General features: G+C 33.1%; 1 protein-coding gene across 13 annotated transcripts in view; it reads right to left on the reverse strand.

Annotated features, from left to right (window-relative positions):
• The window catches only part of LOC135840818 (uncharacterized), a 123,520-nt gene extending 121,223 nt beyond the window's left edge, over nucleotides 1-2,297 (reverse strand). For all 13 annotated transcript variants that reach the window (XM_065357529.1, XM_065357527.1, XM_065357526.1 and 10 more), the window contains exons 1-2: nucleotides 2,182-2,297; nucleotides 1,081-1,187 (exon numbers count right to left, since the gene is read on the reverse strand). The gene's annotated coding sequence lies outside the window, so the exon portion shown is untranslated. The remainder of the gene's footprint in view (nucleotides 1-1,080; nucleotides 1,188-2,181) is intronic.
• Between the last annotated feature and the right edge of the window lie 10,378 nt (nucleotides 2,298-12,675).

The following is a 12,675-nucleotide window of genomic DNA, read 5'->3' on the forward strand; positions in this document are numbered from 1 at the left end:
ATTTCAATCACTTGATCACTTTCTTATACTTAAACTAATAAGTAATGAGTAGATAGGTATTTCAAAACGCTTGAAAAAATATGGCAATCTTCGCGGATTCATGGTAGGTAATTTTCGCGAAAAATTTTATTTTTTCGCTAATACATATGTCTGTCTAGTTCAAATTAAAATAAATTCGAAGTTCTCGAACTATCATCAAGAGTAATGTAATTAATTAGTAATCCTTGATCACTTCGGAGAACGCTAAAATCGTTCGTTCTTAACTCAGATATGACGTAAATATTGTTTTTTTTTATAGCTTGATTCACATGACAGTTGATTGGTCTTCGGAGGACTCATGCAGTCAAGGACTTTTTACAGGGATAATCAACTTTGAATTCAGAATACATATTTCTGGTTCACTTAGTTTACTAGTATATATGATAATGAATTTTTCACGTCTGTGTAGAGTGTGTACAACTTGTGATAGATTCAAAAACATGCAAGAAAAATCTCTATGACATTGATACACGTAATATTTTTAATAACATGCATTTAAAACATTCACACGAGGGCAGGCGAAAGTCGAAATTCCCAACTGCGAGCGTATTAAAATTCCAAATTTGAGTTAGACAGCCATCGATTTTATCGATTTTATAATTTGATAAAACAATTTCCAAAATTTTGTCTAATTGAGGTACTAATTTTTTTATTTTTCCAAAGATCAATGCAGTTTTTCTAGTTTCTTCATTCCTTTATTTTTTAAGCGATTTTTTATTTACATCAGATTTTTATTGATTGAAAAATTTTCTAAATACCAGGAAATTTAAAAAACAAATCTCGAAATTCGAATAACAACCAACGTTTATCTAGTCTCAAGATTCTACAAATTTTTTTCAACATGTATTAGTAATTAGTAACTACTGTCCACAAGAACAAATTTTTGTCAGTAAAGGTACAAAATTATTTGAAAAAAAAAGAAAGAAATCAACGGTGCCACTGACGGCATCCAGTTTAGCTAAGTATTATACTCGCTTCGAAGTTCGCCCGTAAAAATCAAGTTCATAACATTTTTCATTCAATATAAAAAATTCTTCTTACCTGTACGGAACAATCCAAGATATCAATTCGGGTTAATCCTCGAGAAGAATTTTCGGTATAGTTACGAATACTCCAAGTACTGAGAGAATGACAGGATAGAGAGAATTCTGAAAAACAAAACAAACATTGAACGTCATTTGTGTTTCTAATAGAGGTAGTCGTAAAATACATAGATTTACGATATGTTATCTATAGAAAATTGTGCCTTTCCGACCTTTGTATTTCAAAGATTAGGCAGATACTTATTAATTTTTTTTTTCACTAATCGTTGAAATACACAATATTTAACCATAGGTACAGCTTGAAAATTGTGGACTTTCCTCAATTTTTTACAACAGATTATGTTGATTTCCAAAGCCAAATTCATACAGAAGTTGACAGAAACGAAAAACCGAGTTCATTTATGTACTTTGTTGAAAAACTCAGCTTTTATTGTCGTTTGCTGGTATCCTTCAAAACAACCTTTTCTATAATGCGATGATATAAATATTTCCTTTTTCGATTATTCATCTCCAAGACTCGCAAAGGAAAAATTTAATGCATCAAAACGCAAAATTTAAATTTTCTCATTCAAATAGATTAAAATAACGCCAGAGTTTTCGATATTGATCAAATTTTATTTTGAAAGCTTAGAAAATCTCGTTGAAGCATAAAAACTTAGCCTACCTAGGTACCTTAAGTTAAGTTTCTATTCAACATCATGATTTTTCAATATAAAAAATTTTTATTTCAGAAGACCACTGAACATTTATGGAAAATATATCAATATCATTTGCCTTTTTTCTCATTGCAAAAAATTTTATTTTATTCCGAGCAGAAATGTTTCTAATTTCAAGAACATACAAATTTTCTTAGTTCTCAAAAACTTCCTAAAAACTCACATTTTTACCAATTTTGTTAGAAATCGAAATTCCATTGATCATTGAACACCCCGGCATTATTTTACCTACCCCATTTTATTTCAATTTTGTTGCAATGCAAAAGATTATTTTTTTAACCGGCGAAGTTGTTGAAAAAAGGATCAAAAATTTGTATTTTGAAGTACATAATTATTATAAATTATTCTTCGCGAGTCTCATTAAAAAATTGAGAAAAACATACCGTGTTGAGAACGAAATCATCGATCCTCGAATTGCGAAAATTAATAAAAAGAACTCGAAAAACGAAGCATTTGATAAAAGAACGTGGTACGAATGAAGGAATAAAACTAACGGTTATTTTTAAAGGACTAAAGCAAGGACGAAAGAAACGTGGTCCTGATCTGGTTCGGATCCGCGGCGCTAGGCCGCGTGACGAACAACTGGTTCGCTGAGGGAGTAGGTAGTAGGTAGTAGGTACTACAGGTAGGTATTCTAACAACTTTTTACTTTTTTTTTCAAACGACTGAAACGCTCACAAGTCTCACGACTTCACGAACGTCGCAAATGGCGCAAATAACCCTCACCTTCGTTTACTTTACTGATTCCGTCTCCGTCTGTATCTGTAAATTTGGCTTTGCAAATCAGCAATAGGTAATGTATTGCCTGTATTGCAGAAACAGAAAATTGAAGAAAATTCTAATTTTCTAAAATGGGTGATCATTCAATAACACTAGGCAACGGCGTATTTGTGTTCGGTTTGAAAATGGGCTTAATCGATAGTTTAGACCCTAAAACAAAAAACAGAGTGGGGATTTTCAATTTGAGTTGTTTTTGTAGTCAGGAGAAATGATCAAAGTTGCAAAAATGGCCGTTTTTGCCCTATTTCACGAGTTTGTGGAGACACCAGTAGGTATTATGTTTCAAAAAAAACTAAGGTCATATTCGGATTCTACGCACTTTTTTAAGTAAACAACTTCACCGGATTTTTGATTTTCGAAGTTTCAAGCGCATACTGAAGATTTTTGTTTGTAACATATTTTAAAACTTGGAGCAAGAGCCTCGCCCGCGCGAACACGGTTCCGAGCCACGATTACGTGGTGGAGTAACGTCAGCGTCGCGCGCTCCGAGTTTTAAAATATGTTACAAACAAAAATCTTCAGTATGCGCTTGAAACTTCGAAAATCAAAAATCCGGTGAAATTGTGTGCTTAAAAAAGTGCGTAGAATCCGAATATGACCTTGGTTTTTTTTGAAACATAATACTGATGTCTCCACAAACTTGTGAAATAGGGCAAAAACGGCGATTTTTGCAACTTTGATCATCTCTCCTGACTACAAAAACAACTCAAATTGAAAACCGGCCCCCACTCTGTTTCTTGTTTTAGGGTCTAAACTATCGATTAAGCCCATTTTCAACCCGAACACAAAAAAAAGGTCAAAAATTGTTGCCTAGTGTAATCTAATTTTGTTTTCAATTTATCACAATCTGATTGTTCAGTCCAGTTCCATCATGAAAATTCTAGGAATATATCGGTTGGACTTCTCTCGTGAGATTAAAAGTTGATAGGACGTTTTTCTAACAATAAAAAAAAGTATGTACCTAACTGAAAATGAAATGAGATATTGCAATACTTCATGAAAAAAAATTGAGATTGAATTTTTTAAATTTTATTTCCAAATAATCATCAAGAATAATTACAATTTATAATACAGCGTAGTAATTAACGCTTTTTTCTACATATAAAATTGTGAGTTGGTGTTTATTAACTACTTATTCTCAAAATGTTATCCGAGTACTTAACAAAATAAGTGTACAAAACAAGTTACCCCTAACGATACATTAACAAACATATTATAGCACGTAGCAATAGCATAGGTACATAATTTCAAATTTCAGTAATTCTACATCAATGGTTTAAGGTAGGTAGGTAGGTAGGTAGTTAAAAGTGTTATTTTGATCTCGAAGTCAACTGCACAAACACCTCATCATCGACGTACTTTGCTTTAAATTGTTCCAAAGCTTGCGGCGTGATGAAAAATACCACTCTAGAAATTGAACCAGGAATGAATTATACGCGTATTTTGAACCAATATTTCCAAAAATTGCACTTCGAATTACATGTTGAATTATTTCATCGACGGATAATTTCTCTTTAGACTCTGCAGTTTCATCCTCCGTAGCAAAACACTCTCGTATAAAGTTTGAAAACTCATTTTCTGCCACATCAACTTTGAAATTGCCAACCAGTAACTTTTGTTTCAGCAAGGAAGAAAAATATAGTTTTTTCAAGTGACGTGCGACTGGTTCAGATGGTGCCAATACGTCAATAAAACTAACTTTATGAGCAGAATTTCCGCCACAGCCATAATCGGGAGACTCGATTAATTCTGCGAAAGTTGCTACAGTTGAGGGAGAAAACAGCAACTGTGTTTTGAAATGTTCAGCGAGATTCACATCGTCGTAGGCATCATTGATGAAATCACTGAGTAGTGACGATATCTTGGTAATGTTTCCAACACCCACTTTGAATTCATTGAGTAGTAAGTTGAGCCGAACATTTTTACGAGTTTGTTCGTCAGGGTAGCAAAAACTCAAAAACTCATTTAAATCTTCTATAAGTATATTGTTGAGTAATCTAGAGCTTTTTATTCGTACTTGCGCCAATCCTGGCAATGTGTTCTGTTTGAAATCGACGATTTGATTTTCATCACTGCTGAAACATAGGCGCATCAACTGATCGAAGTCCTTCGTCCACATTGTGTCGATCAATGTACGCCAATATTTCTCCCAGAATGCACTTCTGTCTTCAGCAGATGCATCCGACAGAATAGTCAATACAAATGACCCATTTATTTGTAACGTTCCCATATTTCGATACCTCTGGAACAATGGATTTCCCACCAGAAGTTGTCGTATTGCGTGCATTTTTAGATTATCTGGTGCAGTATTCCACAATTCGCAGCAAGTAAATGTATCGATAGGATGGTGCGACTGATGCAGTTTTAAAATAATCTTTCGAACCACACTAAAAAACGTGTTTTCATCCATTCCAGTTTTAATTAGTGTCCAAAGTGACATCGCATAAAGCAATCTGGACGCTTCATCAAAGACACCGCGGTTTGCGTGATAAGATTCATTCCCAGTCAGCAAATAATACTCAGTACCACTACACAATAATGCGTAAAGGATATCGTGCCCAAATTTATTGGCAAATTTACTAAGCTCAATTTCATTAAACGTTGGAAGCACATATCTATAATATTTATTTAAACGTTTAGCAGGATTTTCCATTAAACGAATCCGACTATCTGAGTCTAATCGGTTCCAAAAGTATTTCACGGATGACGAAGGGCATGTATACGAGTAGTATACGTTCAAACATACTTCCTCGATAGATGAACCATTACAAGCTGAGCGAGGTAATCTGTATAATTGATTTCTCAAACGGCATATCCAGTAGTACAAAATAGAGTCATTGCCGAACGAAACTTTTTTCAAGTCGACGTGAGATAATACCGAAGGCCAAATTCGTAAAACATCATCCTCGAAGCAAAATCTGCAAGCAATCTTGAATCTCAAAATTGGTTCGATTTTCTCACAATTGACAATTCGTTGGGCGGTCTTGACGTGATCAATTGTGCCATCTAAATTTACCGCAAAATCAATAAAATCTTCAAGATTTTCTGTTTTGAATAAATACTGAAAGGGAGAATAGTTCAGCCACTCTTCAATGGATAATCCAACTCTTCTGACGTATTTCTCAATAGCAGATAGATCCGTGTCTGCTATACCAGGCACTGAGGTATTTGATAAAATATTCTGCTGTAGATTTAGCTGACTCAAAGTGTTCTTAATACGATGCGAGTTGATTTCTTGGCGCCACAATCGTACCGCGATCGAGACGCAAACGATTTCTTTCAATGCTGGCGGGCTAGGAGATAAAATGTCGTACATGTTGTTCGGTACTTCAGCCATTTGGATATCGGATCTGCAATTGAAATGTTTAAATAAGTGATCAGTGAACCTGCATCACGAAATCCTTTCGTGTTTAAATGCTTAGAAAATATCAATTTCAAATTTAAAGAAAGGTTACTCTGTAAATGATCGCTTGGGTGAGATAGCAGTGGTCAAATCAAAAACAAAATTACACGGAGATAGCCACAGTCAATGCATCAATGTGATCAAACTATTGAAATACTCCCTCCCCCAATGAAAACAAACCCTCTTTCTTTCCATTCCCTCAATAAGCTGGGCACTCCTTTTGAAAAAGAGCTACATCAGCTACATAGTATAACAGAGGGACAACAATATTATTACCTATGAAATATTCACCATTCACCTCAGCAGTTGAAGCTTCAACAAACGCGTTTAACAACAAGTACGAGTAGGTATCAATCAAAATGTGATTAAAAAACAAAAAGGCAAAACTGGAAAACAAACAAAAATGGAAAGGAAAATTAAAGTTTTGTAAAAAAAAAAGAAGAAAAAACAAACCCTGATGAAAAAAATGTAAAAAAAAGACTGTTTCACGTTTTGGCAAGAAAATAATTATGTAAACTGAAGAAGATATAAGGTAAAACTGCCTATTAGTACGCACCGCCTATTAGTACGCATTGCGTTTTTCTCGCGATTGGTAACACTGATCGAAAATTTGACCACACCATGACGTAGCTGACTAATGACCCTAGTTTCTCCGAAAGAATCACGCAGTTTGATTGAAAACTCTGTCTCTGAGAACAATTTGAATGAAAAACTGTGTTTTGGATTTTTTTTTCATCAAAATGGAAAATGAGATTGAACATATTAAAATAATGTTATTTGGTAAGTATCTTATACCAATCAATCCGTAATTTTATGTAGTTTTTTATGAAAAAAAAGACATTTCGAAAATATTATTTTATTATCGAGCTAGACATCATTTTATGTCAGAACAAAAAACTTCCTATAAGTACGCACCTCCTAAGTCCTATTAGTACGCATCAGTTTTGCATGTAAATTTTCATTTTTTTGATCATTTTGCATTAAAATGAATAAAATTAGCTGAAATTGGTATTTAGTCCATCTAAGTTCAAGATTATGAAGTCTGATCATGATACTGACGCTAATTTCAAAAAAATGGACAAAAAATATGATGTCAAAAAAATGTGTTTTTTTAAAATCTGAAAACTTTGCTTTTTCGGATATTTGAATTGCTAATTTGGTTTTTCTTTTTTTCACAGTAATTCCCTCTAAATATGCCATTACACTTTTTCAGTGCTTTTTGTTGGATCTTTTACCATTTTCAACGTGTATTTACTCATGCGTACTTATAGGCGGACGTTTGCGTACTAATAGGAAGATACCTTCCTATTAGTACGCATTTGAGTTGCCCTCATTTTTGCGTTATTACAAAAAAGCAGCAATGGGAAACTCAAAAGTGAGTAAGCAGTTATGTAGCCAAGGGTTCAAAGTTTATGTGTACAAAATTTCATAAATTTTTATGCACAACTCTGGGAGCTGGAGCGTCTCAAACCTTGACCGCGTACTAATAGGCGGTCTTACCTTACGTAATAAAAAAAAATTCATTCTTGATATTTTTCAAAATTTTGGGAGCAGTGTTGGAATATCTTGGAAATGGAATTTCCCATTCTGGAACTCGTAATTTCCCGTTTTTTCCCCTTTTTAAATTCCTCTTTTCCCCCACGTTTTTTTGAAAATTTTTTAATTGAAAAAAGTTATCAAACAAACAAAACTAAAAATCTAAAGCGAAATGTTTCTTTCATCCCTGGGAAAATATGGACAAGAACACAAAACAAAGGATCAAAAAAATAAAAATGTGAGAAAAACATGAAATTAACACTTTTTTTTGAATGGATTTTCATATTTCTCAAATTTTTCCCATATTTTGCATTTTTGACATCCCAACACTGTTTAGGAGCTAGAAAGGTAAGAGTCGTAGGCGGTAGGAGTAGAATACAAAATAATGAATATTCGAAATCTCAATTTACCAATCAATAAATAGAAATTTGGCATTATTGAAACATGAAAATTGAAATCAATAAAGATCTATAAGTAGGTACCTAATACCTAAGTAGATAATCATGCAATTTAATTTGAATATTCGTCTAAAGAAAGGCTCGTTGGCAAATAGTGCCAAAAAAATGATACTTGTTCAATATTTTTTTCAAAAAAGTTGATTTTGCAACATTTTGATTTTGAAAAATCGAGCATTTTTGGCAATTTTGGGACAACATAGTAAGAATTTAGCAATTTCGGACAAAAAACGAAAATTTTGATAATTTCAGCAGAAAGAAAGAGCTTTTCAGTAATTTCTAATGAAAAATCGATACATTACAACAAATTTTTAGTGCAGTGAGGATTTTTGAAGTACATATTTTGCAAAAAAAAAAAAAAAACAACTTTTAGCAATTTTGGCAGAAAATGAGACTTTTTGTTAATTTAGTCACAGGCGAAAATTGTTGTCACTTTTGGAAGAAAACAAAACTTTGACAAAAATTTTAGTACGGGTGGAGGGGTAGGGTCTTAACAAAGTTTGGTAGAAGGAGAAGGACAGAAAATAACATTAACTAGATCAGCGGAATCCAATGAAACCATGAAATTTAATAATTTTTCATTTTTTATTGGAATAGATCTTTAGGATTAATCTCGTATTTCGAGTAGGTAGATCAGGAAAATAAATGTTTTAAAAATATTTTCTTTCCGAATTCCACGCTTAAATTGAACCAAAACATCGAAACATCATTTTTGAAACATGAGCAATATTTTAGAATGCAGTGGCACCAATTTTTTGAACATTAGAATTGACTATCTCCAAAAATTGGGCATGAATTGGCCCTAATGTCATAAATGAGTAGGCTACGCGCACATTATCTAAGTTTCATTTTCACGAGAAGTTTTATTAACAAAATATAAATTATAATATTGTACATACAATATCGACAATTGTAGAAATATATCCAAAAAAATATTCTAGCTATTAGTATCAACTTGACTTTAAGATGTCGGATTACAAAGATAAATAATAATATTGTTCAGCCCTGAGCACATCATTAGCTAAAGCACACAGGGACATCCACTCAACGTTTACAAAAAAGTAAATAATTGTACCGTATGAATTGAAACAAAAATAAACCACATTATGTGAAATGGATTTTCCAGTTACAAATTATCCAGTGAATAAAAGAAGCAGAAGCTGAATTACTGCAAATTATTTTTCTACAATCTACCTACATTCAACGTTTAAACTGGGTAAAACAGTTAATCAATATTGGTAGTCAACACCAAAAACACATCATCATCAGCATACTTTGCCTTGAACTCTTCTAGTGCCTGTGGAGTGACGAAATACCACTCGAGAAGTTGGACCAAAAAAGAATTATAATTTGGCTTTCCTTTTCCGGGCAAAGCGCTTCGAATAACATTTTCAACAATTTCATCAATGGACAAAGTCTCTTTAAACTTCGCAATTTGACCCCCGTCACTTACACACTCGCTTAAAAAATTTAAAAATTCATTTTCCACATTGTGCGACGAAAAATTCCTAGCAATTAACTTCTGCCTGAGCAAAGGAATTACATAAAGTTTTTTCAAGTCACACGCAATCTGCTCTGATGGTGCTAATATGTCAATAAATGGTACTTCATGTTGAAAATTGGTATTGTAGCAGTAGGAATCGATCAATTCTGTGAATTTTTCCTTAGTTGTGGGAGAGAATAATAACTGAGTTTTGAAATCCGCAGCGAGATTCAAGTCGTCGTAAGCATCGTTGATGAAATCATTTAGCAGAGGCGTTATCTTTGGAATGTTTTTTACATTTAATTTGAATTCTTCTACGAGTAAGCTGAGTCGTATATTTCTACGTGTTTGTTGATCGGGGCAACAAAAATTCAAAAAATTGTTTAGCTCTTCCATGGATAGGTCGTTGAGTAATCTTGAGCTTGTCTCTCGAATATTTTCCAGTACAGAAAGTGAGTTCAGTTTAAACTCGACGATTTCATTTTCATCGTCGCTGAAGCATAATCTCATCAATTGGTCTAACTGCTTTGTGCATATAACGTCGATCAAACTACGCCAATGCTTATTCCAAAATGAGCTCTTGTCTTCGGCTGATGCATCTGTTAGAGCAGTCAATATAAATAACCCATCTATATCCACTCTTTTAGTATTTGCAGCTCTTTGGAACAATAAATCGTTTAGGAAAAGTTCACGGATAACATGAGCTTTTAGATGATCTGGTGCAGTACGCCACAACTTGCAGCAGATAGGTATACTAATACGTACACCAGCATGGTATGATCGAAATATTTTTTTTATGAGTAGAAAAAAATTATTTTCGTTCATTCTATCTTTAATGTAATTCCAAATTGCCATGATGTAGGGCAGTCTATCTTCGACATTACTCTTGAAATAAGATCGGTCACATGTCAGAACATAAGTCTTATCCCGTAGTAGGTCATAAATGACCTTATACGCTTTCGTATTGACGAATTTCTCGAGCTCTACATCGTTTAATTTTGAGAGCAAATATCTATAAGATGTATAGAAACGTACTTCTTGATTTGTTATCACACGAATTCGAGTATCACTATCTAAAATATTCCAAAAGTATTCTGTTGATGACCACGAAGTGTAATGCAAACTATCTCTGTGCGTTCTGCAGAAAATTTCTTCTTCGACAGACGAACCGCGCGAAGACGAGCGAGGTAACTTGTACATCTGATTACTCGACCGACATATCCAATAATACAACTCAGGATTCCCGAAATATAATAGACTTTTCAATTTTAGTTTATTGTGAGATGATACCGAAGGCCAAATTTGCAAAACATCGTATTCAAAACAATAACTACAGGCCATCTTATATCTTACAATATGTTCGACTAGATTACATTGTACAAATCGTTTGGCTGTTCTGACATAATGAATCGAGCCATCAAAATCGGCCACGAAGTCGAAGAAATCTTTCAAAATGTCTCTACTGAAAATAACCGAGCGACAATGATCTTCTACCCAATTCTCAATTGAAAGACCGACTCGTTTGGCGTATTTTTCAATCATAGACATAGTTGTAGCTGGTATACGAGGTATTGAGTTACTTGATAAAACGTTTTCTCTCAGTTTGAGATTATTCAAAGTGTTTCTCACACGATGTGTGTTTATTTCTTGGCGCCATAATTGCACAGCAATCGAGATCGCAGCGATATCTTTCAAAGCTGGTGGACTCGGAAACAAAATGTCGTACACGTTGGTAAATACTTCAGCCATTTTCGAGATCCGATCTGCAATTTGAAATGACCAAATCAGTTGACCTATGTCATATTGTACATTCACACGAAATTTTTACATACTTAAGCACCGCCACTATTTTCTTATATCATGCTTCTCCCAATGAAAAATAATTTTGAAAAAAAAACACGAGTCAGTGTTGTCAGTTTAAAACAGGACTGTATGTTTGAAACTATTAAAACAGTGTTTTAAACGCCGAGAAAAAAACAAACAGTGTTTAAAACAAAATTCTGATTAAAATGTTTTTTTTCTTTGTTTTAAACAAGTTTTTTTTTCAACTCCAATTTCTTAAGAAAAACACGTTTTTTCAATTTCTAGTTGAAAAAGTGGGTAGTGAAATTGAAGGAATTGAATTTTTAGATTTTCAGTTTTCTTCCTATTTTTTTTTTAAAGGCAAATTTTGTGTTTTGATTTCAATTTTTTTAATATTTCTTGAGCCTTCTAGCTATTTTATGGTTGCATCTTAAAAGTTGATGACTGGATAACGTATATTTGGAAAACTGAATCTAAAAGAAATGAATTTTTGTTAAAAATGTGTTTAAACACATTTTAAACATGTTTAAAACACAGTAGAATCCAGAAAAAAAACGTTTGTTTTGTCTTTTTTTTAAACGTTTTTTTTCAACACTGCCACGAGTTAATTCGCATAAAACAGTTCGAATTTGTTTCATGATAACTGTACCTATTCCACCGATAAGTAAGGCTAATTCGCTAATTTTGAAACAAAACGTGATAGCATAGCATTTAAGGCGAAATTCATGGACGAGACTTGACCATTACTTGTCCAGACCCCTCATGATCTCAATTTCAAATCTATCTAAAAGAATTCCGTATTTTTGTAACATGAAATCAGTACCTCAAGTTTAAGATAATATAAATTGTATACCTCATGCGACTGAACTTGAAAATTCTTTTAAAAAATTCAGTACAAACTCCAGGAAGTTTAGAACATAATGAACAAATAACTTTCCCCGCGAAGCTCTGCTCGTCTCGTCAATGAAAAAATATTCAAGATGAAAACTTCATTTTTTCATCCTTGTTGATTCAACTTGACATGTAAACGAATTATATCAATCACTTGATCACTTCCTTATAAACTAATAACTAATAAGTAATAAGTACTTATTTCAAAAAAAAAAAAAAAAAATGAAAAAAATATTGCAGTATTTTATCATCATTCATACCTAAAAGTTGTTTCAATGGGACTCATTCTCAGAGAAAAGGGCATTCGAAGAAAATACCTTCGAATTTGGGAAATAAGTACCTATAGGTATTTTACTAAAATTAGTAAATGGAAACAAAAGATATCGCTTTCAATTTCTTATTTCCATACTAGGTTTCCACAATTTTAATATTTTTCGATAAAATGTCCGTTCAGTTCAAATTAAGTAAAATCAGATAAAAATCCGAAGTTCTCGAACCATGAGCATCAAAAGTAATGTAATTAGGC

Source organism: Planococcus citri, chromosome 3, assembly GCF_950023065.1.
Source record: "Planococcus citri chromosome 3, ihPlaCitr1.1, whole genome shotgun sequence".
Taxonomy (NCBI): domain Eukaryota; kingdom Metazoa; phylum Arthropoda; class Insecta; order Hemiptera; family Pseudococcidae; genus Planococcus; species Planococcus citri.